This window comes from Nicotiana tabacum, chromosome 16, assembly GCF_000715075.1.
Source record: "Nicotiana tabacum cultivar K326 chromosome 16, ASM71507v2, whole genome shotgun sequence".
NCBI classification, from domain to species: Eukaryota; Viridiplantae; Streptophyta; class Magnoliopsida; order Solanales; family Solanaceae; genus Nicotiana; species Nicotiana tabacum.
In genome coordinates, this window is record NC_134095.1 from 117736506 (window position 1) to 117763205 (window position 26700).

Below are 26700 nucleotides of genomic sequence, written 5' to 3' on the forward strand. Positions count from 1 at the left end.
CATTTCCTCACTTCTAAGTTTCCAGTCACCAAACAATTCTCTCTATCTTCTCTTATCTCTTCTACACACACATCTACACACATCAAATGGAAAACACTTCTTCACCACTCAAAGAATCATCACCTACACCATCTATCACACCTTTAATCACACCCACCTCTAAGAAAGAAAGGTTCAAGATGCTTGCTCGTAAAGTAGTCGCTGGAGGAGAACAAATCAAGAAAATAAATAAGCATTAAGAGCAAACAAGGCAGAAGAACCCCAAAAATATGAAGAATGATTTAAGTCTGCAACTGAAGGAGAAAAAATGTTTCATCTGAAGCAGAGCAAGTAACATATGGTCCTAATTTTGCGTATGAGATAATTTCAAGAGTTGCTGAAAATTTGGAGAACAAGTTTGTTCTGTTTGGAACAATTGCTGGAGTCTAGACTACAAAGTCTAGGATAGTTAATTGATGGTAAAAATAAAATGAAAAAAGAAAAAGAGAGTGAGGGTTCTCAAGGTGATGTGTGGGGAAAGGGAAAAGAAGGAGTGGTTGAATATTCACCTACTCCTGCTGGGTTGACTGACGAAATGGGGGCTATGGTGTTGAGTAAGGAAGTTGTTGAGAAGGACGAAAGTTGGAGAAAAGAAGGGGGTAGTGGGTCTGGTGATGCAAGTGCAGCTGAGGGGCTGGTTAGGTTGAGGAAATGGTTCTAAGAACATGTTCCATCTGTGCAGGAACCCCTCGAAAACCTACTGAATGAGTGTCTGACAACTACTATCCAAAAAATAAGAGAAGTTCACGAGTTAAAATCCCTGGAACTGCTAGGGCAAACAAGAAGAGAAAGGATGTCTCTTATATCCTTGTAGAGACTCCTCCTACAATAGGAAGAGACACAAGGAGTCAGAAGAAACAGAGTGAGGTTGAACTGGAAAGAGCCTTAGAAGAGAGTAAAACAAAATGTGCTGCAAAGGGAAAGAAGAAAGTGAGTGAGCCTATTGAGGCAATTGAAATTGAGGAGATGGACCTAGTTCTTCATGATGAAGACAAGGTAGAGGAGGTGGAAGTTGTGACTCCAAAGGCAAAGAAAAGAAAGACTTCCAAAAAAACGTCCACTTCAAACACTGTTGATGTAGAGCCTTCTACCTTTGCAAAAAGAACCAGGTCTTCCAGAAAATTTAGAAAGTGCAAGTAGTGGAGGAAGAGGAAAGTGAAGAACAAAAGGAAACTGATGAAGAGCAGGACAAGATGGTGAAGTTTGGCAAAAGAACTATCTTGAAGGGTAGACTCCTTAGCGACTTGGAGGAGGAAGGAATGGTGATGCTGCTGGAGAAGCTAGAAATTCAGGGTTGGAAGGACTTGGTCCTTTAGATGGAAGGAAGACTTGGCAGAATTGAGATAGTGGAGTTCATGGCAAATTGTGAAATCAAGAATGGCAGGGTCACCCGTGTGGTGAAAGGGGTGACTGTAAGCTTTGACGACAAGGAATTGGGAAAGATTCCAGGGGTGTTTGTTGAAGGTTAAAATGACTACAAAAAGCTGAAATAGCCAAGCCTAGAATATATACTTAACTCCCTTGCTATTACAAGGAAATTTGCTGACAATGAGTTAGAGCTACAATTAAGACTGTGTACAAAAGAGAAATGAAGCCTACCCCAGAAGTTGCTCTTTGAATTTGTCAACAAGGTTGTGTTTCCCATACAGGAAAGAAGACACATTACCACCTTCATTGACCTAGTCCTTATGGAGTGCTTGGATAGTGGGGAGGTAGATCAATTGGCCGGGGTTTATCATCCAGTTCCTTGATAGGGTTCTAACTGGCACCAAAACTCACGCCATACCCTATGGATTCATTCTCATTGCTGTGCTTGCTTACTTCAAGGTACCCCTCAAGAAATGGGATGTTAGTATAAGCAAAGTTCACTTTGGGCCAACACCTTAACTGCATGTGAATATGAAGTCCATACTGCTCCCAAAGAACCTGATTCATCCAATAATGTGCCTGTGAATAGCAAAGTGAAACCCTTGGTGCAGGAGAGTGTGGCTAAGAATGCTGAGATTGAGAAGCTGAAGAAAAGGCTGGGTGAAGTAGAAACTGAGAGGGATACTCTCAGGACTGAGGTTGCAAAGGAAAAGGAGAAGAATGAAGGCATTCTTCATGACATGTTGTAAATGCTTCAGGCCAGAAACCAAGAACCTGGTCCTTCCAACCTTAAACCCTTCCTAGCCTAGTTAGAAAACCAGTGACCCGAATAGGATTTTTTTTTGTTCTTTTGCTCATGGTGCAGTACTGTTATTTCCTTCTATGCTTTGTGGATGACTATTATCAATGCTAATCAACTGATTTTGCTCTAATTGTTTGTTGATGTTTATTAGATGGATAATATCCTTAAATTTATAAAGAGAAAATAAAATCCATGATTGCATTAGAAGTAGCCCCAGTGACCCTATGTAAGATCTAATAAAATCTGGTTATCTAACATAATTATGCAACTTTTTGATGATGCCAAAAAGGGGAAAGATAGGTTGTGCTTTTTTACTTTGGACTATAATATGTTTAACCTAATGAACCTGGTCCTTGATGATTTGTGACTTTTAAATGGAAAGTGTTCTAATATTGTGCTGATGTTGAGCTAGGTCTCATGCTTATGAAAAGCATAGGTCTAATGCTTATAAAAAGCACATAGTTTGTCATCATCAAAAAGGAGGAATTTGCTGGCCTAAGTAAGTTTGTTTTGATAATTGATGAACTGTACTCGTGTTGTTTTACAAAACCTTATTTTGAAAGCTTTTTGGTAAAATGACACTTGAGACAAATGTTATAAGTTCTACTAGAGATGTTAATCAATATAAATATAATTAACTAAACCATAACAGTAATATTGGATATATATATTTGGTATAATTAGTTTTTACTACATGATAATTTAAATATATTGGAATATATAATTTATATAAATTTAAATCACTCCAAGAGAAGGAAAATAGGCAACAGAAACAAAAAAAAAATGAAAAAGAAAAAGAAAAAGAAGATGGTCGTTTTATGTTTGAGGGCAGATGAGCTAAATGAATGATGAATAGTTTGGTAAATAACGATTTTCGGTAAGAATATTTTAGCCTTGAAAAATTAATTTAATGTTTCTACTTTTATTTCTATTATTTGGAAGAAGCAAAATCTTGTATATTCTTCCCCCACGACAGAAAGGCTGTTTATGCTGGTAAGTACTTTTACTTTTTGTCCAAACATTTTAAATCTACAAAAAAGGAAAATACTTCCATTTCAAAGAGATTTGACCAAACAATCTATTTAATCTCTTTCAAAATTTTTAGCAGCCACCTTTTCCAAATTGAATAGACGCTAAATGCCATCTCTAACTGGATACATTATGCAAAGGAATGTCAGTCTATTTTCTTCACAATTTTTTTCTGAAAACTTTAAAACTAATCCATGACTGTTTTCCTAAAAGAAGTATTTCCAGTTTGTGCACCTCTTATATTCGTTTTAAAATGAAAAATTGCAAATAATCAATAGCCATAAATTCAAGATTAATTTTTAGTGTCATTTTGATCAATTTCTGTTTGATATGAACCTCTCTTTGGTGGGCAATGACCCACCGTTTTATTCCACCTATGGTCAATTAAGAGAAGTTGCATCGCTTGAATGCACTGTTTTTTTTTTCTTTTAGTTTGTGAGTCGGAAACATCAAAGTTCGCTGGTCACATGATAAGAACTTTATATTTGCCATGAAGTTGGCTAACTGTTCCTTGTTTTGTAATCGGCGATTCAGATCAGAAATATTGACCAAAAGATTTACTTGTAAAATCCAACCAATCATTTGGGGTCATTTCCTATCAGTAAAATAATGAATGCATTTCTATTAAGTACAAAGAAATAGATTATAGAAGAGAATGATTTTGTGTTAGAAATCTAAGTTATTGTCAATGAAACTTCAAATAGCAACGTGGTCTACATAAGCTAAAAGAAAAAAGAACAAGTTAAGTGTAGTGTAAGTTATAAGAACTCTAGAATGGCTAGCGACCGAGTTGCTTACTGTTAGCCCCTTGATAAGGTCCCTCAGTAGATGTGGATTGTGATACAGATTTTCCTGGTAGTCTTGGCACACAACCTAAAATATCGGGGCAACATCATGATGGATAGCTAGGCATGATAGACTACGTGGGGTTGACAAACATACCTTGACGGAGGCAAGTCGCATTTCACATCATGCCAACGCAAAGCTATGTCAAGGCAGGGTCCAAGACATGGCAAGGCAAATATAACGACCCAACCGGTCGTTTTAAGTATTGACACTTTGCTCGGTGATTTGAGGGCATGAGTAGCTCCGTATGATGCATTATGACTTGTGTAAATTGTCAGTTTTGGTTTCAGGTTATTCGAATTGATTTGGAAGGATGAATTTCATGATTAAAGCCTTAAGTTGGAAGAGTTAACCAAGTTTGACCTTTTTTTAGTATTCGACCTCGGATTAGAGTTTTAATAGTTCTCTTAAGTCCGGATGGTAATTTTGGACTTGGGCGTATGCCAGAATTTGCATTTTGGATATTTCTAGAAGGTTCCGGCACTAATTGACGAAAGTTGGAAGTTTGAGGGTTTATAAAGTTTATAAGTTTGACCGAGATTTGACTTTGATTATATCGGATTCGGATCGTGGTTCCATGAATCAGAATAGCTTCGTTATGTCATTTGGGACTTGTGTGCAAAATTTGAGTTTATTCCGGGTTGATTTGATATGTTTCGGCACGAGTTTTGAAAGTTGAAGATTCAAAGTTTATTAGGTTCGATTTGAGGTGTGATTGATAATTTTGATATTGTTAGGTGTGATATGAGGCCTCGAGTAGGTCCGTGTTATGTTACCGGACTTATTGGTATATTCGGACGGGGTCCGGAGTCGCTCGGGTGTGTTTCGGGATGAGTTTTGAACAAGTTTGGGCATTTTAGCACTCTGATGATGTTCTGGAACAATTGGAGTGCGGGGGCACATTTTGGAGTGCTGAGGCAAAGCCTCAGATGCGGACTGCAGAGAAAAAGTGCGGACCGTAGAAATCCTCTTGCGGCAACAGAAGGGAGAATCTGCAGGTTTGATGGTCTGATTTCAGAACCTTATATCTTTTAATCTATAAGGAATTTGGAGATGATTCAAAAACAAAAATTGTAGCTCTTTGAGTCTAGTTTCCAGAAAGGTAAGACAATAATCATTTAGACATTTGTATAGAAAATTATGGGCATTTTACTGAAGCCTAGTAGTGCAGTCACTATTGAAGTGCGATCGCACAATTCGGATTGCGGCCGTGGATCCAAGAATGTGCGGACCGTACAAAAAAATGTGCGGTCAGCACAATCAAAGGTCAGATTTTGTACTACACAAAAGAGGGTTAGAGTATTATTTCACATTTGAACTTTGGGAGCTCAGTTTGTGGCTATTTTTCGTGGGGTTTTCAAGAAATTCATCGGGGTAAGTGATTCTAACTCGGATTTGGTTAATATACATGAATATATCATTATTTTCATCATTTAATTAGTACTTTGATATGGAGATTTGAAAAAATTGTAGAAAGTTCATAAACTATAAATTGGGGATTTGAAGGTCGAACTGTGATAAGATTTGACTAATTTTGGTATGGTTGGACTCGTGGTTGAATGAGTGTTCGGATTTTGTAACTTTCATCGGATTTCGAGACGTGGGACCGAGGTTTGACTTTTGAGTTAATTTTTTGACTTTTGATTAAGAACTTAGTATTTTCATTTTGGATCGTTCCCTTGGGCTTCATTTGATGCATTTGAGTTGCTTTTGGCTAGTTTCAAGCCGTTCGGAGGTTGATACGCGTGAGGTGGCATTTCAGAGCATCGTTTGGCTTGCTCGGTATTGGGTTTGGCTTGTTCGAGGTAAGTAACACTTCTAAACTTGGTGCTGAGGGTATGAAACCCTGAATTACGTGTTATGTGTTTGGTGTTAGGTGACGCACATGTTAGGTGATGTCATGTGGGCATGCACCGTATGTATGGTAACTCCCTTAATTTTGTGGTACTGGGTAGCTACCTGATCTTACCTAGCCTGTAACCATGAAATCTCTACTTTCTAGAGCGATTGAGCTGTGATCCATGTTAGAAACCATGTCTAAGCTACATACTTATTTTGTTGAGACCCACCAAGGTCATTTTTTCTCTTGAGTTATCTCCTTACATTGCATTTACATACTCAGTCATATGCATGCATATGCATGTCATATCTCAGTCTTTGTTACCATTTATTGATACATCACATCATTATTTCGGGGCTGATTTTTCATGACATTGAGAGCCCGGGAGACTGGAGAGATTGATAACTGAGTGAGGCCAAGGGCATGACTGTGAGGATATATATGGGATCGGGCTGCACGCGCAACATGTTTCATTGATTTATGCTATGATTGGCTTATTATAGCGCTTGGTTTGAAGGAGGCCCTCTGGAGTCTGTACACACCCCCAGTGAGCGTAGAGGTACCTACTGAGTGCGAGTATTGAGTAACGAGTACCAAGTGATTGGGATGATTGAGTGACTCTGGGGATTGAGTGGCTGTGAGGACCGAGTTACTGTGAGAACTGAGTGGCTATCAGGACTGAGTACTGGGAGGACTGAGTGAATTGATACTTTGAGATTATGCATATGGTTTTATCACTCAGTCACATCGCATTTGATATGAACACTTGACATACAGGCATAGAGATGCATTTTTCCTCATGTTGTACGTTATGACGTCATTCATGACTTCTCACACATATTGACATATATGTGTATTTTCCTCATGCTATTTGAAAAGGAGACATTTACCCGTTGAAAGCTTTTTTGGGAAAATTTTAGTTTTCAAACTTACTCATATTTTTGGCGATTTCGATAAAAGATTTGGGTTTTCACTGATATACTTGAAAAATAGGCCTATTTTTCTGGAATTGTGAATGAGCTGAGCATTTTATCTCCGAGTTACCTCTTTTATTACTTTCATCATGTTCTTATGAGCTATTGTTGGCTACTAGTATTGGACCCGAGCCTTGTTCCAGCTCATCACTACTTTCAACCTAAGGTTAGGTTTGTTGCTTATTGAGTACATGAGGTCGATTGTATGATAAGTTAGAATTTTAACATGTTTTATGCCCCTACTTGCCTATTCTTTGATCATATATTATTACAAAATAGTCCTAAAAGGCTCACAAGTTGCGCTTGATTGCAGGTTTGATCGACAAAGTGACGAAATGTCAAAGATCGGCTCAAAAAGGAGTGAAACCTGCTCAAGTATCAAAGACCAAGAAATCTAAGGAAATAAGGCCTAGTGCGGACCGCGCAAAGTTGAATGCGGCCACACTAGGTGGTTCAGAGAGTTGGTAAACCAGGACAGAGGCAACGCAGCCGCGGTACACATCTCGTGGTCCGCGATGAAGTCTCTGCGGCCGCACTACTCTTTTGTGCGGTCTGCGGTCATGAGATTCAAAGAGATGAAAGTTTGCAAAGCAAATGCCATGCGGTCCGCGGTCTTGATTGCGTGGACCGCGCCAGCTCCCTCCATTGTCGCGGTCCATTCTATGCGGTCCGCGAAGTCCAAGTTCAGAGAAGCAAAAGTCAAAGTCAAAGAGCCCAGTGCGGCCGCGGTCCATTTAGTGCGGCCCGCACTGACCCCGCAGGGGTATTTTTGTCTAGTTTTTCCAGCTTAGTATAAATAGTACATTTTACCATTTTTTTAGGTAAACTGAGATATCTGGGCAAGCTGCGCTCGTGGGGAACCTTATTTGTAGCCATTTTTGGCATCTTAGCTTCAAATTAACAATAGATTCTCTGTATTTACCTTAGCATTTAATTAATATGCCTTGTTCTTCATTTATTTCTTCAATTTCTTTATTTAGCATGAGTAGCTAAATCCATTAGCTAGGGTTGTGGCTCAATCCTAGTGTGGGTAATTGATGGATGTTGCCATCTAGCATTAGATTGACTATGGGTGTTTTCTATTTGGGTTGATTTTATGTTTTAATCTAGAATTGGTGGTTGCAAACACTGATTCAAGCTTTGTGGGTTTAACTCTTCTTGAGAAAGAGAGTCTATGACCCCAAAATTTATCCAACAAGGAATTGGGATGGACTCATGAGAAATGATAGTCCCAATTAACGGGTTAAACCTCAAGAGAGTAATTACCCTACTTGAACCCTAGTTGCTTGGTCTAATTTGCCTACCCATTTGGTCTCGAGAGAGTCAATTGGGCAAAATCACTCTCTCTACCGGGATGTGTGAGAGTGGGTAAAATTGTGCAACGGTTATAGCATAAGCCCCAATTATGTCAATCAAACCTTAGTAACATCTACCCGTCAATTAGCCACCTAGGTAGTGTCACGACCCTAGTGCCCTTCTTCCCATTACGTACAACTTAGCAATATTCTCATAGCATAATTTAGTGTTAATCAATAGTTTTATAAAAATAGTTATAATTCGAAAACCCAAAAATGTTTGAAGTGACATTAGGAGTACAAACACATCTCTAGGCTAGACAGACATTCCAACTCCACTACTAGCTCCCTGAGGAAATTGATCCCGACCCTCATATCGGGTAAAAGCTATTGCGACCCGCTCTTCCTATATTAATGTAGTGTCGAGTTGGCAGCGATCATTTTACTCATACTATACTTCTTCACCTTGCGTGCAGATGTTGGCTGCTGATATTGCTGTGATCGACGAAAGCTGGAATTGAAGACGTACCTGCATTCAGGTTGTAGTTGCCTCTTGTTCATGAGAGCCTTAGAGTTGTAAATATATGTTTATGTAAATTTCGAACATATGATGTATTCATTTCAGACCAACTTTGTAAATTCTAATCTTAGAAGTTCATGATTTGTACTACCAGTCCTTGGAAAATGTATAAGATTCAGATTTTTTCTTTTACATAGTTGTCTTATTAAATTTCATAAGAATTAGATAGTTGTTAATTGGCTTATCTAGTGGGTTGAGTTAGGTACCATCACGACTAGTTGGATTTTGGGTCGTGACAGCAAAGGCAAGGCAAGACATGGGCAAGGCAAGACAAGGCCATGGCAAAGGCAAGGCAGTGGCATGTGCACAAATGCATGCAAGTGGCTAGCAAGGCTTGTGAGCAGCTTGGCATGACAGATGGATGTCAAGGTAGGACCAAGACTTGGCACAATGCATGTCTTGGACGTAACTGGGCAAAACAGGTACAAGTGTGCAGTGTATATGAGGCAGTTGAGCGGTAATTTTGCTGAAAATTTATTTTGTAGCCATGATTGGCACGTTTTGTAGCATGTATTTTTTATTGGTTCACATTTTTCCAACAATTAGGGCTTGTCAACTGCTTTGCTTAGATGCTGGCAAGTGTAATTAGGTAAGCTGCACTATAAAAATGTGCATAGAGCCTGTCCCCAAAGGCAGAACATAGTCTTATGGCAAAATTATTAGTAGAAAACGTCTAAGTTTTTTCCCAAAGGTAGAAAATCATTTTGAGGCAAGGAACTAGGGTGTTATTTGTTCTTGGCTATATAGTTGGCTTTATTGTGTTCTTGTATTCACTTATTACTATAAGTTTCAAAGAAATTCCTGTAAATTCCGTGTACCTTGTACTTATTCGTTGCCTGATATTATTCTACGTTCGAAACGTCCCTAAAAATATTCTAAGTGTTAGAAAGATGAAGTCAACTGCTGGGCTTGACTGTGATGGAGGCGAATCTAAGGCATTAAATCAACCATGTGATAACTGATATGAGAGCGTGACAGATTTAGGGCGAAGACACGATGTTCAGTAGCTGAATTTTGTGAAAGATGGATGGTAGCAACACATAATTGCGGGAAAGAGTTGTTGCATTCAAGGTACTCATTGAAACTGTTGAGGGTGGACAATTTCTGACTATTGTTACTCATCTTTCCTATCTTGAGGCTTAAATGAACATGCTAATCCAGGAGTGCATAGGTCTGAAAGAAGAAAATGGATTGTTGTGTCGGGATGTGGGCAATGATGGTGCATCACGTGGGACAGATCATACCAAGGTAAAAATACCTGAGCCTAAAGAGCTTAATGGTGCAAGGAGTGCCAAGAAACTCCAAAATCTTTTGTGGGATATGGAGTAGTACTTTCAGGCTGCCCACGTGCGAGGTTGACAAGCGCAAAATACAATACGAATTAATGCTCGCTAGTTAAAGATAGTATAGTTTAATTATTATCTCCACATGGATTGGATTTAAACAATGTTCAAGTAATTTCGAGTTTAACACTATTTAGGATTATTAACACTTTGGTTTGGATGATTACTAACTAAAATTAACAATGAAAACTAAAGCAATTAATTAATCATAGAAAGACAAGAGTTGAGCAACATCAAAATAATTAATGGAGAAATAAGGGTCGTGACAGGATATTTGAAGATGGCTATTCAGGATCTAAATCTAGTTCAATTCACTCTAATGTTCTAATGATTCTCACGAATTCACTCGATGATTAGTTCAAACGTGTAGCCAAGACTCCTCTCTCGATTAAATCTTAACTCGACAAGGTGAACTAATATAAAACACTGTGAATTTATGCAAGAGCACGTTAATGAATTAGTCTTTAGGAAAACGTCTCTCAAATATTTTCCTAACTTGATTTAATCAATAATTCAACAAGCTCTTTCAATTACTTAAAAGAATCACTGAATTAAACTAAACAAAATAATGTGATGATAATTACCAAAATATCTCTCTTTCAATTAAATAAACTAGTGAATAAAGTTACAATCAATTCAAAGCTCCATAAACGAATTCATGCAAAGGACTAGAGTTAAAATCCACAAATATCAATCAAAATTCCATATCCACCAAACTCTAAGGTAAACTACTCCATAATCAAGGAGAAAATCATCACAAATAAAGTAAAATAATAATAAACCATGAATTCAATCCAAACTTGGGTGTTGAGTTGAGGAAAGAATGGTGAATCCTTGTGCTTTGAGTCTCTGATGCTCTTCCAATCTTCCGTAGGTCAAAAGTCCTCTAAAAAATGTGTTTCTAGTGTATTTATACCAAGTTGAAACGTGCCTGTAGGGCATGCATAGATAATAGTGACAACACCTCCCTAAGTGTATGCGATAAATCCGGGGGCCCGATTTCCCCGTCATTGGGTCATCTCGTGGTCATGCTCCTCGAGGCTCGAAGCCAAGGTCGAGACCCACCCTCGGGGGTCATCAGGTACCGGCCCTGGAGGGCATTGCGTACTAACGACTATGGCATGCGGGAGGGGAATTCCCAAGGCACACGGCTAAATCTGACAAAGCTGACCTATCCGGGCCCTGTCTCAAGGTATCACATCCAGCCGTCCCGTCTCCATGCCTTCATAGTTAATGCATTTTTTACTATAACGGGATCCCCCTCCTATATAAAGGGGGTCCTCATCACTTTGTAAAGGGGGCCGTTACTTAAACTATTCTACACAAGATCAATAATATCTCTCCCTCTCTCTCTCTCTTCTCTCTAACTTACTCGCTCGAGGATACTCCTTCATTTATCGCTTTCATATTTATTCTTCATTTATTACTAGCCCCGGCATCGACCCCGAGGCTTTTCATCGATCAGTCCGAGGCCCAGGTAGTAAGCCCCTCGATTCGATTACTCCCCCATTTTAGCTTATATTTCGTCGTTAAACTTCACCTGCCTAGCATCAACTGCTCTAACAACTAGCATAAAAATAGATCACGTATTTTTAGAGTCCCATTAACAAATTTAATTGTTATTACCATTTTCACGGTAAACAGTTTGGTACCCACCGTGGGGCTAAAAATAATAGTGATTATTTTCTTGCTGGTTTCGTTACACAACACAAGTTATCTTTCATGGTTTTTCTTGTCCGAGATCTTCGATTTCAGGACAGGGCGCCTAGCTCGGTGAACAAAATGGGGAACCAGAACCTTGAAAACAACAGAGAGAAGGACACGATTGCTCCAGATGTTGGTACACCATCGAACTTAACCCGGGCGGAAGGGAAGGTTCTTTGACATGACTGTCACACCTCCTTTTTACATACCCGCGAGGGTACAAGGGAGTTTTTTTCCAATTAAAGGAACATCGAAACGGGATTCGTTTATTTATTTCAGAGTCGCCACTTGGGAGATTTAGGGTGTCCCAAGTCACCAATTTTAATCCCGAATCAAGGAAAAGAATGACTCCATATTACAGTCTGCGCACCAGAAATCCGGATAAGGAATTCTGTTAACCCGGGAGAAGGTGTTAGGCATTCCCGAGTTCCGTGGTTCTAGCACGGTCGCTCAACTGTTATATTCGGCTTGATTATCTGATTTTATACAAATATGAACTTATGTGCAAAATTTTATCTTTTTACCGCTTTCTTACTTATTGTTATTATTTTACGAGAATTGCAACGTCGTGGAAACATATCTCGAACCACGTTACATCAATGCACCCGTAGTTGTTTGGCATATCTCGACTCGGTTGAGATTTGGATTTGGGTCACATAAATGTGCACCCGAGTTAAGGAAAATAAATTATTAAAGGCGCGCCTAAAGCAACTAGCATCTTGTTATTTTGGGGAAGGCCGTAAAATTCGCTAAACGGCCTGTTCTCGAATTCTAAGTATTTTAATATATACATTTAGAGGGCCCCGCAGCTTGTGCATTTTTTGTTTGTCGAGGCTCGTCTCATTCATTATTAAAAAGAATTTGCAATGTCATGGAAATACATCTCAGACCACGTCACAATCAATGTACCCGTGATTAGAGACACATTTCGATTTCGTTGAGATTTGGATTTGGGTCACATAAATGAGCACCCGAGTTTAAGGAGATAACATTATTAAATACGCGCCTAAAGCGACTAGCGCAGGGTTATTTTGAGAAAAGGCCGTGAAGTTCGCTAAGCGGCCGATCCCGAGTTCTAAGTAATTAACACATACATTTGTGAGGGCCCCGCAATCTATATATTTTACTAGGCGAGGCTCATCTCATTTATTTTAAATGGACAAATCCTAAAGCGACTACATTTTTTTTATTAAAATTAGTCTCTAAAATAAATAAAGAAAATCCTAATTAATTACGAGCTTTTTTTTTATTTAAGAAAGCATGGCATACTAATTGCTATATTAATACAAATATTGATGAACAAGAATTTTATTAAAAAAAATTCGAAATTATAAATAAAATAAAAATTTGACAACTAATATTCAAAAGAATCAAATATAGTTAGATTGAAGCTCGCATTGTTATATATAAAAAAAACTATTGGAATTAATTATTCACAACCATTTGAAACTGGATTTAACCATAATTACTAAAGCTTAATAGAAAGTTTATTAGACTTAAACGTTCTTCTAATTTTGTTTGAACTCAAATCATGCCTTAATACCTAATTCACGAAATTTAGTTCAAATTCATGCCTTAGCTAAATTTAAGTACTTGTTCACAATTAACCTACTGTTGATAATCTTAGAACCTTCATAGCTAGTGAATTAACCCGTTTTGCCAAGCCGATTCATTAAAGACTAACTTATGTTATTTTCTCTTATTCCAATTATTATTCAATAATACATAAAATAGCCTAAATACAATCAATAAAAGGAACAGAGAAAAAGCGAAATTAAAACTTCAAAATTCGATTCTTCATATGTATTCATGCTTCCACATTTTTAGCTTGCAATAACTAGTATTACATTCGTGTACCTGGTATTGGAAAACAAGAGAAGATGAAGCTGAGAAGCAGCAACAGTAGTAACAATGTAGCACAACAACGACAGTCCAGCAACACAGGAATAGACCAGTAACAGTAGGAATAGTAGAAAACCCAGGAGACTATAAACGACTCCAAGTATAGAGAAGAAGTAAAAGGCAGGAAGGTTCTGACTATTTCAGATCTTAAGCGAGGCAATGAAACAATAACTATTCTTTTTCAACTTCAAAACTCTCCAAAATGAATTCTGCCCCTGTATATTCAGTGTATCCAGAATGTATATCGGGTGTATACTTCTCACTCCGCCCCCTCTTTTTTTCTTCTCTCTATCTAGTTTTTCCTCTTTTTTTTCCACCCCTTCTTCCTAAATTTTCTCTTCTATTTATAGCAAAATTTTCGAAATTTTCAGATTTGTTTTTTTATTATTTTATTATTTTTTTAATTAAAAGAAATTCCACTTACAAATTGCTTTTATTTTTTTAGAAAAAGAAATCCCACCTTTATTTACTTTTATTTTTAAAATTCCAACTTTAATTACTTTATCTTATTTAAAATCCCACTTTTTATTTTTTTTAAAAGAGAATCTCACTTTATTTAACTTTTCTTTAAAAAACAAACCACTATCTTTTCTTTTTCTTTTAAAAATGCTACTTTCAATTACTTTAAATTTTTTAAATTTTCAGATACCTTTATATTTATTTTTTAATTCCAACCTTATTTTACTTTTAAATTTTTTAAAACTTTTTACTTTTTTTAAATTTTCTACATTCTTTTACTTTTTTTTATTTTTTTATTTTTTATTTTTTTAAAATCATTTCCGAAATTACTATATATATATATTTTTTAAAATAAAAATAATAAATAAAATAAAATATTTTCGGATTTTGTTTTATATATAAAAAAACAAAAAATAAAACTATTAATAGTGATAATTCACTTTTTATTTTTTATTTTTTATTTTTTTGGTTTTGTTTTGTGTTGGACAAAAATGAAGAAGGGGTGTTGGGTTAATGGAGCGGACCGGATCGACCCGGTTTGAAACGGACCGGGTCATGGGGAAAGTTGGGCAATTATTTGGGCCTGTGGTTTGAAATTGAAGAAGTGGCCCAATCCGATTTTTCTTTGTATTTTTGTTCTCTTTTCTTCTTTTATTTTTCTAAAACTAAATTATAAAAGTACTTAAATTATTATTAAGAACTAAATTAAGTTATAAAAGCGCAAATTAACTTCCAATAACAATTAACGCACAATTAAGTAATAATTAAGCATAAAATTGTTCATTTGGACATTAAATGCTAAAAATGCAAAAGATGCCTATTTTTGTATTTTTTATTAATTTAACAAATAAACATGCATAGACAAACATACAAATAGTTACACAAAATATCACAAAAATTGCACACCAAGAAAAATTATTTTATTTTTGAATTTTTTGGGAGTAATTCTCATATAGGGCAAAAATCACGTGCTTACAGCTGCCCCTCTTTGCCCGAAGACACGAATGGTTTTCGTGCAAAGATAAAGCGAGCGATTTTTGCCCATCCGAGTACTCCGTGTGAAGCATTTTTTTTTATTTTTTTATTTTGAAAAAGATTTGACCGAACCTTTGCTTCAAAGGTTTCCTACATATCCTGGGCTAAACAGGAATCAGGTCAATGTAATTCGGGAAGTTTTGGTAGCTGGGACTACCGTGTGACTGCAATGTTACTGTTGTTGCATGCTATTACCACTGCTTACCGATCTCATTGTTACACCGTGCTTAAAAGAAAACAAGAAGCTAGGCTAGACTGCAACTTGTTCTTGTTGCCTTCCTTTCTTGTCGGCTTGTGTTTTCTCCGGTGCTTTTCTTCCGTGAATTTGGGGATGACACTGGCCCTTTGCTTTTCTGAATACCAGTTTTCATCATTTTGTTCGGTCCGCTGGGGACATGACTTCCTTCATTAAGCTTTTTGTCGGTTCCTCTGGGGATACGGCTCTCTTCATCAGATCTGTTATGCTGGGCATAATTTAATGTTCACAGGCCGCTTTTTTCAAGACGCGTCTTTTCTTCCTTTTGACTCATGCGCTTGAACTTGTGTTGGGACCTCTTGTTGCAACTTTCTGCTTTCCGGTGCTGGGGATTTTTATTGTTTCCTGCTGGGGATTCCTGTTGTAACCTTCTACCTTCCGGTGTGTTACTGATTTCAAGATTTGCAGTATAAGACTCAAAAGTATTCCTCTTGTTATACAGGTGGGTGCCTGAATGCAAAAATATGAAATGTATGCCCGCATTATACTGGTGGGCGACCTAGAACTGAAATGAAAAGACAGAAATGTATTCCCGCATTATACTGGTGGGCGACCTAGAATAGAAATGAAGAGACAGAAAATGTATTCCCGCATTATACTGGTGGGCGACCTAGAACTGAAAGTATTCCCGCATTTTACTGGTGGGCGACCTAGAGCTGAAAAGTATTCCCGCATTTTACTGGTGGGCGACCTAGAACTGAAAGTATTCCCGCATTTTACTGGTGGGCGACCTAGAGCTGAAAAGTATTCCCGCATTTTACTGGTGGGCGACCTAGAACTGAAAAGTATTCCCGCATTTTACTGGTGGGCGACCTAGAACTGAAAAGTATTCCCGCATTTTACTGGTGGGCGACCTAGAACTGAAAAATATTCCCGCATTTTACTGGTGGGCGACCTAGAACTGAAAGTATTCCCGCATTTTACTGGTGGGCGACCTAGAACTGAAAGTATTCCCGCATTTTACTGGTGGGCGACCTAGAACTGAAAGTATTCCCGCATTTTACTGGTGGGCGACCTAGAGCTGAAAAGTATTCCCGCATTTTACTGGTGGGCGACCTAGAACTGAAAGTATTCCCGCATTTTACTGGTGGGCGACCTAGAGCTGAAAAGTATTCCCGCATTTTACTGGTGGGCGACCTAGAGCTAAAAAGTATTCCCGCATTTTACTGGTGGGCGACCTAGAGCTGAAAAGTATTCCCGCATTTTACTGGTGGGCGACCTAGAGCTGAAAAGTATTCCCGCATTTTACTGGTGGGCGACCTAGAGCTGAAAAGTATTCCCGCATTTTACTGGTGGGCGACCTAGAACTGAAAGTATTCCCGCATTTTACTGGTGGGCGACCTAGAACTGAAAAGTATTCCCGCATTTTACTGGTGGGCGACCTAGAACTGAAAGTATTCCCGCATTTTACTGGTGGGCGACCTAGAGCTGAAAAGTATTCCTGCATTTTACTGGTGGGCGACCTAGAGCTGAAAAGTATTCCCGCATTTTACTGGTGGGCGACCTAGAGCTGAAAAGTATTCCCGCATTTTACTGGTGGGCGACCTAGAACTTAAAAAGTATTCCCGCATTTTACTGGTCGGCGACCTAGAACTGAAAGTATTCCCGCATTTTACTGGTGGGCGACCTAGAACTGAAAAGTATTAAAATTGTTTCCTCGTTCTTCCGAGAAATTTTTTGACAATCGGCAAAAAATTTTCTGCCCCGGTTTTGGTGATTTCCCTGGCATCGCGTCCTGCTGCCATCATCAATCCTTCGCTTTCCTGCAGCAGACAAAAGGATTTAGTTAGTTTTAATCATGGTGGGAGGAGGTGCCTTTCCGGTGGATGATTTTTCCTCTCTTTCCCTTTTCTTGCTCTGTGCCCCCATAACTGGTTGGTGGACAAAGTTGCTTGCTGGGGGTTTCCGGCCTGCTGGGGATTGGTTTTCAATTTATCCCCTTTTCTGCTTTCTCTTTACAGTACATGCCGTGGGAGTCTGCTTTTACTCCCGGAAACACTCCCTTTAGGAGTTTACTTCCTCCAAAACTGCAGGGCACAACATTGCATTGCCTGGGGCTAGCCTTTAGGACTGTTGGGGTTACCCTGCATCGGATGAATCCCTCTTCGGTCTCTGGTAGTAAGCTTTAAAAAATCCTTTTCAAGACAAATTTTTAGAAAGAGAAATAAAAAGATAGAAAAGGAGAAAATCTTTCTGAACCAATACTTGGCGGGAAAAGAAATTCAGAAGAACTTATCTGGATGACATGACTGGTCCCCGTGATCATGACGTGCACCATAGATTCCCGACCCAGTCTATTTGTATTAATCAACTTGCCCGATGGTCTTACTTGCTGGGGATAAATGAGTGTCCATTTCTTTGCGAATGTGGACCCTTTTGTTGATCTGTCTTGTCGCCTCATAGTGCCCTTCGAGGGGTTTTCACTAATGAGACTCTCTCTTTTCTCTCAACTCCCGGCGCCTTATGGTGCCTGTGAAGGTTTTCACCGATAAGACTCTCTCATTTTATATCTCTCATCTTATGTCGCCTTTCGGTGCCTATGAAGGTTTTCGTCGATAAGACTCTCTCATTTTATTTCTTCATCGAGGAATCGGGGTGTTGTCGATGTGACTCTCTCTTCTGGAGATCCCTTTGGACTATCAATTCATTTCCAATTTCATGATCCTCTTCTTTGCTGGGGATCGGCGTATTATTCTCGGCTTTATTTGCATGACTTGGCACCTCTTGGATATTGATCGGGAGGTCTTTTGGACGTCGATGTTGGTTTTGGTGTGGGGCTAAAGCAAGGCTATCAAAATGAAATAATTTGATGGGTGATCTGCTACAACTTTTGGAATCTAACATTTGTTGGAATTTTTAAAACATAACCTCTGCCCCAGTTTTCTTGCTTGGGGGATTTTATTTTTACTCTAGGTTGAGCTACGTGCGTTATGCACACTGTGCCTATTATGCATACTTATGGACATTATGCACACTATGACCGAGCCGTGAGGCGCCTACGTATCTTCTTCGAGGAATCAGGTCAAACGTAGTTCCCACGGTTTTGTATTTCTTATGATTTTTATCTTCTTTTTCTTTTCTTTCTCCTTTTTTTTTCATTTTCCTTTAATGATTTTTTCTCTTTTTTTTTTCTTTCATATCTTTTCCATTAGTGATTCCAAAAGAGGGGTATGAAAGAATAACTTAAGGCTCAAAAGGGGGAAACAAGGGTTAAAAGTGTTTGGATAGAAGAAAGAACTGCCTCTGTCATTTCATTATCCAATAAGCACCAGGTACAAACAAACGAACCGATAATTGCCATAATTAAAGAAATTACGCATAATATCTCTTGACTGCATCAGAATTGATAGCCATGTCGACACATCTCCCCTCGATATCTGTCAAAAACATAGCACCGTTGGACAACACTCTGGTCACAATATAAGGCCCTTGACAATTTGGGGCGAACTTGCCTTTTGCCTCGACCTGATGCGGGAGGATCTTCTTTAACACCTGCTGCCCTACTTCAAACTTCCTGGGGCGTACCTTCTTATTGTATGTTCTCGCCATTCTCTTCTGATACAACTGACCATGGCACACTGCTGCCAATCTTTTCTCATCTATCAAGCTCAACTGTTCCAATCGAGCTCTGACCCATTCATCATCATCAATCTCGGCTTCAGCGACAATCCGGAGGGACGGAATTTCGACCTCCGCCGGTATTACGGCCTCAGTTCCGTACACCAACAAATAAGGAGTTGCACCTATGGAGGTCCGGACGGTAGTGCGATAACCCAACAGAGCAAAGGGTAATCTCTCGTGCCATTGTCTAGATCCTTCCACCATCTTTCGCAGTATCTTCTTGATGTTTTTATTGGCTGCTTCGACCGCTCCATTCGCCTTGGGACGATATGGGGTGGAATTGCGATGTGTAATCTTGAATTGTTGGCATACCTCTCTCATCAGGCTGCTGTTAAGATTCGCACCGTTATCCGTGATGATTACTTTTGGGATCCTAAATCTGCAGATGATATGGGAGTGCACAAAATCCACCACCGCCTTTTTAGTTACCGACTTGAAGGTTTTAGCCTCAACCCATTTGGTGAAGTAATCAATGGTTACTAGAATGAACCTATGACCGTTGGACGCTGCTGGCTCGATAGGTCCAATGACATCCATGCCCCATGCCACAAACGGCCAGGGTGCTGACATCGTATGTAACTCTGTTGGCGGAGAATGAATCAGATCTCCATGTATCTGACACTGATGGCATTTCCTTACGAAAGTGATACAGTCGTGTTCCATGGTGAGCCAATGATACCCTGCCCTGAGGATCTTCCTTGCCAATACATATCCGCTCATATGTGGCCCGCAAACTCCAGCATGTACCTCTGCCATAACCGTCGTGGCTTGACCAGCATCTATACATCTCAACAATCCCAAATCCGGGGTTCTTTTGTACAAAACTCCTCCGCTGAGGAAGAAACCATTCGACAAACGCCGAAGGGCTCTTTTTTGGTCTCTAGTGGCCTGTTCCGAATATATCCCCATTCTGAGGTATTCCTTGATATCATGAAACCAAGGCTCGCCATCTGCCTCCTTTTCTACGGCGTTGCAATAAGCGTGCTGATCACGGACCTAGATGTGCAAAGGATCAACATACATTTTGTCAGGGTGGTGCAACATTGATGCTAAGGTGGCCAATGCATCCGCTACCTCGTTATGAATTCTCGGGATATGTTTGAATTTCACCGATCGAAATCGCTTGCTCAAATCGTGCAAGCATTGTCGATAGGGTATGAGTTTCAGATCCGGTGTTTCCCATTCACCTGAATATGATGTACCAAGAGGTCTGAGTCTCCCAAGACCAAAACGTCTTGGACATCCATGTCCGCAGCCAATCGCAGACCCAAAATGCAAGCTTCATACTCAGCCATATTATTGGTGCAATAGAAGCGTAGTTGAGCCGTAACAGGGTAATGGCGTCCTGTTTCAGAAATGAGTACTGCTCCTATTCCAACCCCTTTCGCGTTTGCAGCTCCATCGAAGAAAAGCTTCCAACCTGGTTCCTCGGGTAACTCCAGCTCATTTGTATGCATTACCTCTTCCTCGGGAAAATATGTTCTTAAAGGCTCGTATTTTTCATCAACTGGATTCTCTGCCAAATGGTCGGCCAGCGCCTGGGCTTTCATGGCTGTCCTGGTCACATAGACAATATCAAACTCTGTGAGCAGAATTTGCCATTTGGCCAACCTTCCTGTGGGCATAGGTTTCTGAAAGATATACTTCAATGGGTCCAAACGGGATATGAGATAAGTAGTATATGACGACAGGTAGTGTTTCAACTTCTGAGCTACCCAAGTTAGGGCACAACATGTTTTCTCGAGTTGAGTGTACTTGACTTCATATACTGTGAATTTCTTGCTAAGATAGTAGATGGCCTGCTCCTTCCTTCCTGTGTCATCATGTTGCCCCAGTACACAACCAAATGAATTTTCCAGGACCGTCAGATAAAGAATTAAGGGCTTCCCTGGCTTAGGCGGGACCAATACGGGTGGATTAGACAGATACCCTTTGATTTGGTCGAAAGCCTCTTGACACTCTGCCGTCCAACTTACCGCAGCATCCTTTCTCAGCAGCCGAAATATGGGCTCACAAGTTGCTGTGAGTTGAGCGATGAACCTGCTGATGTAATTGAGTCTACCCAGCAAACTCATTACCTCTGTTTTGTTCTTTGGCGGTGGCAAATCTCGGATGGATTCGATTTTGGATGGGTCTAACTCAATCCCCCGTCGACTGACGATGAATCCTAACAGCTTTCCTGACGGAACCCCGAATGCGCATTTGGCCGGGTTAAGCTTGATATCATACCTTCGGAGTCTTTGGAAGAATCTCCTTAGGTCTGCTATATGGTCTTCCTGACGCCAAGACTTTATGATCACATCATCTACGTACACCTCAATTTCTTTGTGTATCATGTCGTGAAACACAACAGTCATTGCTCGCATGTACGTTGCCCCGACATTCTTCAGTCCGAACGGCATTACCCGATAGCAGTAAGTTCCCCATGGCGTGATAAATGCTGTCTTTTCCGCATCTTCCTCGTCCATTAGGATCTGAAGATATCCCGCATAGCAATCCACAAAGGATCCGATCTCGCGCCCAGCGCAATTATCGATCAGGATATGAATGTTGGGCAACGGAAAATTGTCCTTGGGACTTGCTTTGTTGAGGTTGCGGTAGTCGACGCACACCCTGATTTTTCCATCCTTCTTTGGAACTGGTACCACATTGGCCAACCACTCGGGATATCGAGTGACCCGAATGACCTTCGCCTGCAACTGTTTAATCACCTCTTCTTTGATCTTTACACTCATTTCTGTTTTAAATTTCCTTAGCTTTTGCTTGACCGGAGGGTATGCCGGGTCAGTGGGCAATTTGTGAACCACTAGATTGGTGCTTAATCCCGGCATATCATCGTATGACCATGCAAAAACATCTTTGAATTCCACGAGGATTTTGATCAATTCTTTCCTGACATTCGGCTCAATATGGATGCTGATTTTGGTTTCTCGGACATTATCAGCGTCTCCTAGATTCACAGCCTCAGTGTCATTTAGGTTAGGTTTGGGTTTTTCTTCAAATTGGCACAGTTCTCGGTTTATCTCTTCGAAGGCTTTATCTTCGTCATATTCAGATTCATCGTCACAAACGACCTCTTGCATCATTGAGTCGGATTCAGATTGATTTATTAGACTAGGTCGAAGATCCGCTGTGCATGCCATGTCATTAGAACCAGTAAAAAGAGAACTGTTCAGAAAGAAAAAGAACAAAACAAAATTAAAATGGGACAAAAGAAGAGAACTTTATTAAACTTGCGGGATAAAAGGGTTCACACTTTTACAAAACAAAAGTAAAATTTGGATTACACCCTGGAATAATCCGAACAAAACAAAACAAACAAAACATAAATCAAAGCCTACTACCAAGACTCCCCTCGGACAGGAAGAGGAGTAACTGTCCAATTGTTGGTTTTGGCCTCAGGCCCCACAAACTGTATCTCTGCTCTGCTGGAACCTTCTCCAGCTTCTACCATACTGACATCAGCGAATAGCCGCTCGAAAATCTGATTCAGGTCCCCATCCATACCAATCAATGGTCCTAGAATCTTTGGGACCGGTGGACTTTTGGCGCTTGCTCTGACAAAAGATCTTGAGAGACGTGGCACGGGTTTGGGAAGATACCAGAGTTTCTTCTTCATTTTCCGCGCTTGCTTTACATCTGCTGCAGTTGGTTTGAACCCCAATCCGAAAGTTTCTAGATTTTTAGGCAGGGAGACAGGTTGGACAATCCCCTAAAGCTCGACTCCCAGGCCCTTTCCCGGCACAAATCCATTACCCAGCATTTCCGAGACCATCATGACTGTCGCGGCGGCTACCCTAGGGTGCGGGATGATTTCTCCTTCAGAAATTTTGTTTGCCGACACTGTATCGAAAATCTGGTAGACCCAAGGACCTTTGTCGTCATAGGTCTCTATGAAGGGCACAATGGCGCCACCCATGGTGCATGCCGTGTCCTCGCCGTGTAGTACGACCTCCTGCCTATCCCACTCGAACTTCACCATCTGATGTAGGGTGGAGGGCACTGCTTTGGCTGCATGAATCCATGGTCGTCCTAACAGAAGGTTATAAGATACTGTGGCATCTAATACCTGGAACTCCATGGTGAACAGGACAGGACCGATGGTCAATTCAAGTACAACATCCCCTACAGTAGCTGTTCCATTTCCGTCAAATCCTCGGACACAGATGCTATTCTTGTGGATTCTTCCGTGGTCGATCTTTAACTGGTTTAGGGTGGATAATGGACAAATATTGGCACTTGACCCGTTATCCACCAATACCCGAGTAACTACCGCGTTTTCACATTTGACAGTCAGATAGAGAGCTTTATTATGCTCCGTACCTTCCACTGGCAGATCATCATCTGAGAACGTTACCCTGTTCACTTCGAAAATCTTGTTGGCAATGGTTTCCAGGTGGTTTACAGAAATCTCGTTGGGTACATGAGCTTCGTTTAGTATTTTCATCAGGGCCCGGCGATGTTCCTCAGAATGGATCAGTAATGATAGCAACGAGATCTGTGCTGGTGTTTTCCTCAGCTGCTCGACCACGGAGTAGTCCTGCACTTTCATCTTCCTCAAGAACTCCTCAGCCTCTTCTTCGGACACAGGTTTCTTGGTTGTAGCAGGGTTGGTTCTTTTTAGCTCCACCGGAGCAAAACACCGACCTGATCGAGTCAGTCCTTGCGCTTCACAACTAACTTCCTCCACTTGTTTTCCTTTGTACATCACCACTGCCCTCTCGTATTTCCAAGGCACAGCCTTACTATCAACCATCGGCAACTGAACTGCGGGCTTTATTGTGACCAGTTCCCTGTATACCCCTTTTAACACAACTGCAGGTGTGGGCGGAGTCCCTGATATTACCAACTTGTTTGGCTCGGGTTTGCTTGTTATGGCGGACGGTCTCTTCCCCAATATCACTACCGGCTTGACGCCTTCTCCCTGGGACTGTACCCCTGTTCCTCCACTGGTCGGTCCTTCTTTCGGAGCGGCCTAGATCATCATCACTATTTGTGAGGGCTTTCTTAACTCTCCTCCATCATACACCAACTCAATCATGTGAGTCTCGTGGTGCGCTGGCAATGGGTTCTGGTTGATGTTAGGAGCTTCCTGTGTCTGGACCTCGATCTTATTGGTATCAATAAGATCCTGTATGGCATGCCTCAATTTCCAACACTTTTCGGTATCGTGCCGCAGCATCCCTGAGCAGTACTCACAACTTATTGATCGGTCCAAATTCTGGGGTGGGGGATTTGGTTCTCGAGTCTGGACAGGACTAACCAAACCCAACTGCCTCAATTTGTGGAACAAAATGGTGTAGGTTTCTCCCAACTCTGTGAAAGTTCTGTGCTTCCGCAGCCTGTCATTCCTAGCATCTGGATTTCCCCGAAAGCCTGCCCCTGGAGGGTTTCTATATGCCCTTGGTGGAGGATAGGTGTTTTGGGGTGGTGCATATGTGTTCTGGGGAGCCGGCGCGCGCCATTGCGGGCGAACCGGAGGCTGAGTGTATGTCTGGGCTTGGTGTATGGAGAAATGTGGTTCTTGGTGTGGATAGTAGTGCTGTGGTAGGCTGTATGGGTAGTTTGGCCCGTGGGGCCTGGGTTGATTGTAGTGGGGTTTGCCAGACCTGGCCCAACTGCTTGCCTCAATCGTGGCAATTTCTTCTTTCTTTCTTCTTCCCAACGCACCTCCCGTGCCGCTCTGAATAGCCTGGGTCGTAGCCTTGAGTGCCGAGTAATTCAGGATTTTGTCAGACCTCAGACCCTCTTCTATCATGACCCCTATCTTCACTACCTCGTTGAAGGATTTTCCGACCGTAGTCACCAAGTGACCAAAGTAGGTTGGATCCAGTGTTTGCAAGAAGTAGTCCACCATTTCTCCCTCTCTCATGGGAGGATCCACTCTAGCTGCTTGCTCTCTCCAGCGGAACCCGTACTCGCGAAAACTTTCCCCGGGCTTCTTCCCGGTCCTCAATAATGTGAGACGGTCAGGGACTATCTCGAGATTGTATTGGAAATGACCTGCGAAAGCCTGCGCCAGGTCATCCCAAGTGTACCATCTGCTGGAATCCTGCCTGGTATACCATTCTAGCGCAGATCCGCTCAGACTTTGGCCGAAATAAGCTATCAGCAGCTCATCTTTGCCGCCTGCCCCTCTCATTTTGCTACAGAATCCCCGCAAATGCGCCATGGGATCACCGTGCCCTTCATATAAATCAAACTTAGGCATCTTGAACCCAGCCGGGAGTTGGACGTCCGGGAAAGGGCATAGATCTTTGTAAGCCACGCTGACTTGGTTGCCTAATCCGTGTAGGTTCCTGAAGGACTGCTCTAGCTTTTGAACTTCCTCAATACCTCATCCTGTTCAAGGGCTTTAACCGGCTTTTCAATCTCTGCCGGTACCTCCAAGTGCGGGTTGTAGGCCTGTGGTTTGGGTGCATGGAATGTAGGCTCAGGGGGATAGTATTGCGTATCAGGAGCCTGAAACAATGGCTCGCTGGTTGATCTTTGCAGGGTGGCTGATGTGGGTCCTATAAAAGTGGGAACATTTGGTGTTGGGAGAGGTTGATGAGGTGGTGGAGCTTGGGAATCATGTGGGCTTCTTTCCTGATGATAACGGGGATTCGGGAGGCTTGTTGAAGGGCCGGAGTGAGGGTATTCCGGCATGTGCCCCAGTGGCTCAGGGCTCTTTTGTGCTTTGGATAGAGCTAGCTGCATTGCATTCATCTCTAGTCCCATCCTTTCAATCTTTTCCATTGCTTCTTTTAACAACTGGCTCATCGGCCTTTCTTCCTCGTTACTATTCTCTGAAGTAGTCATGCTTGTTGCTACTGGTCCTTTGGATCTGGTTTGGTAAGAGTGTGTTGCCAGAATTCTTTAACAACTAACTTGTCTGGAAACAGACAACAACAAACTTTGTTAGCGTTAGATTTTAACAGATTTGATCACAACACATAGAGGATGCAATGTTCCTAGGCAGTTAACCGTTTCTACATGCTTTGCTTCAAACAACATGCGTCATCCCGGCTTACTCATTTGTCAATTTTTTAAAGTACTTTGGGAAACCCTGTATTTTATTTTATTTCTCCTTTTTTTCTTTCTTAAAAGCGGTCGAATCTTATGGGGATTGCCTACGTATCACGTCCCCGCACGAATCTGACCAGGCGTAGTTCTGCCATAAGGTAAAGACACACAAAATTCTTTTTGGAATCATTAAGTTCATCATCAAAATTTGCTATTACAAATTACTTCCAATAAAGAATAGCAACAGTACAGACTCCACAGTTTTTAACTTGATTTGGCTAAAAGAAAAGAAAACAACACATGGGAAAGCACAAAGCCTGAACAGGACTCGACCGAAGATTAATTTCCCAACTTAGGGGCCCACGAGGCATCATTCGGCCTTTTCGCGGCTCTAGGTGTGAGGTCTCTCTGCAAGCTTTTCAATTTATTCATGATCCGATGGACGCAGCCCATGATGGAAACAAGGAGGGTTTTCCGAGGCATTTGCTCACATGCTAGGCATCTCATGTAGATGTAGTGCCCAATCTCGTCGATCCTTCCTCGAATGTTGTCCCTTTCAACGAACAATTGCCTTATTTGTCGGTTTTTTAATCCTAGTGCTT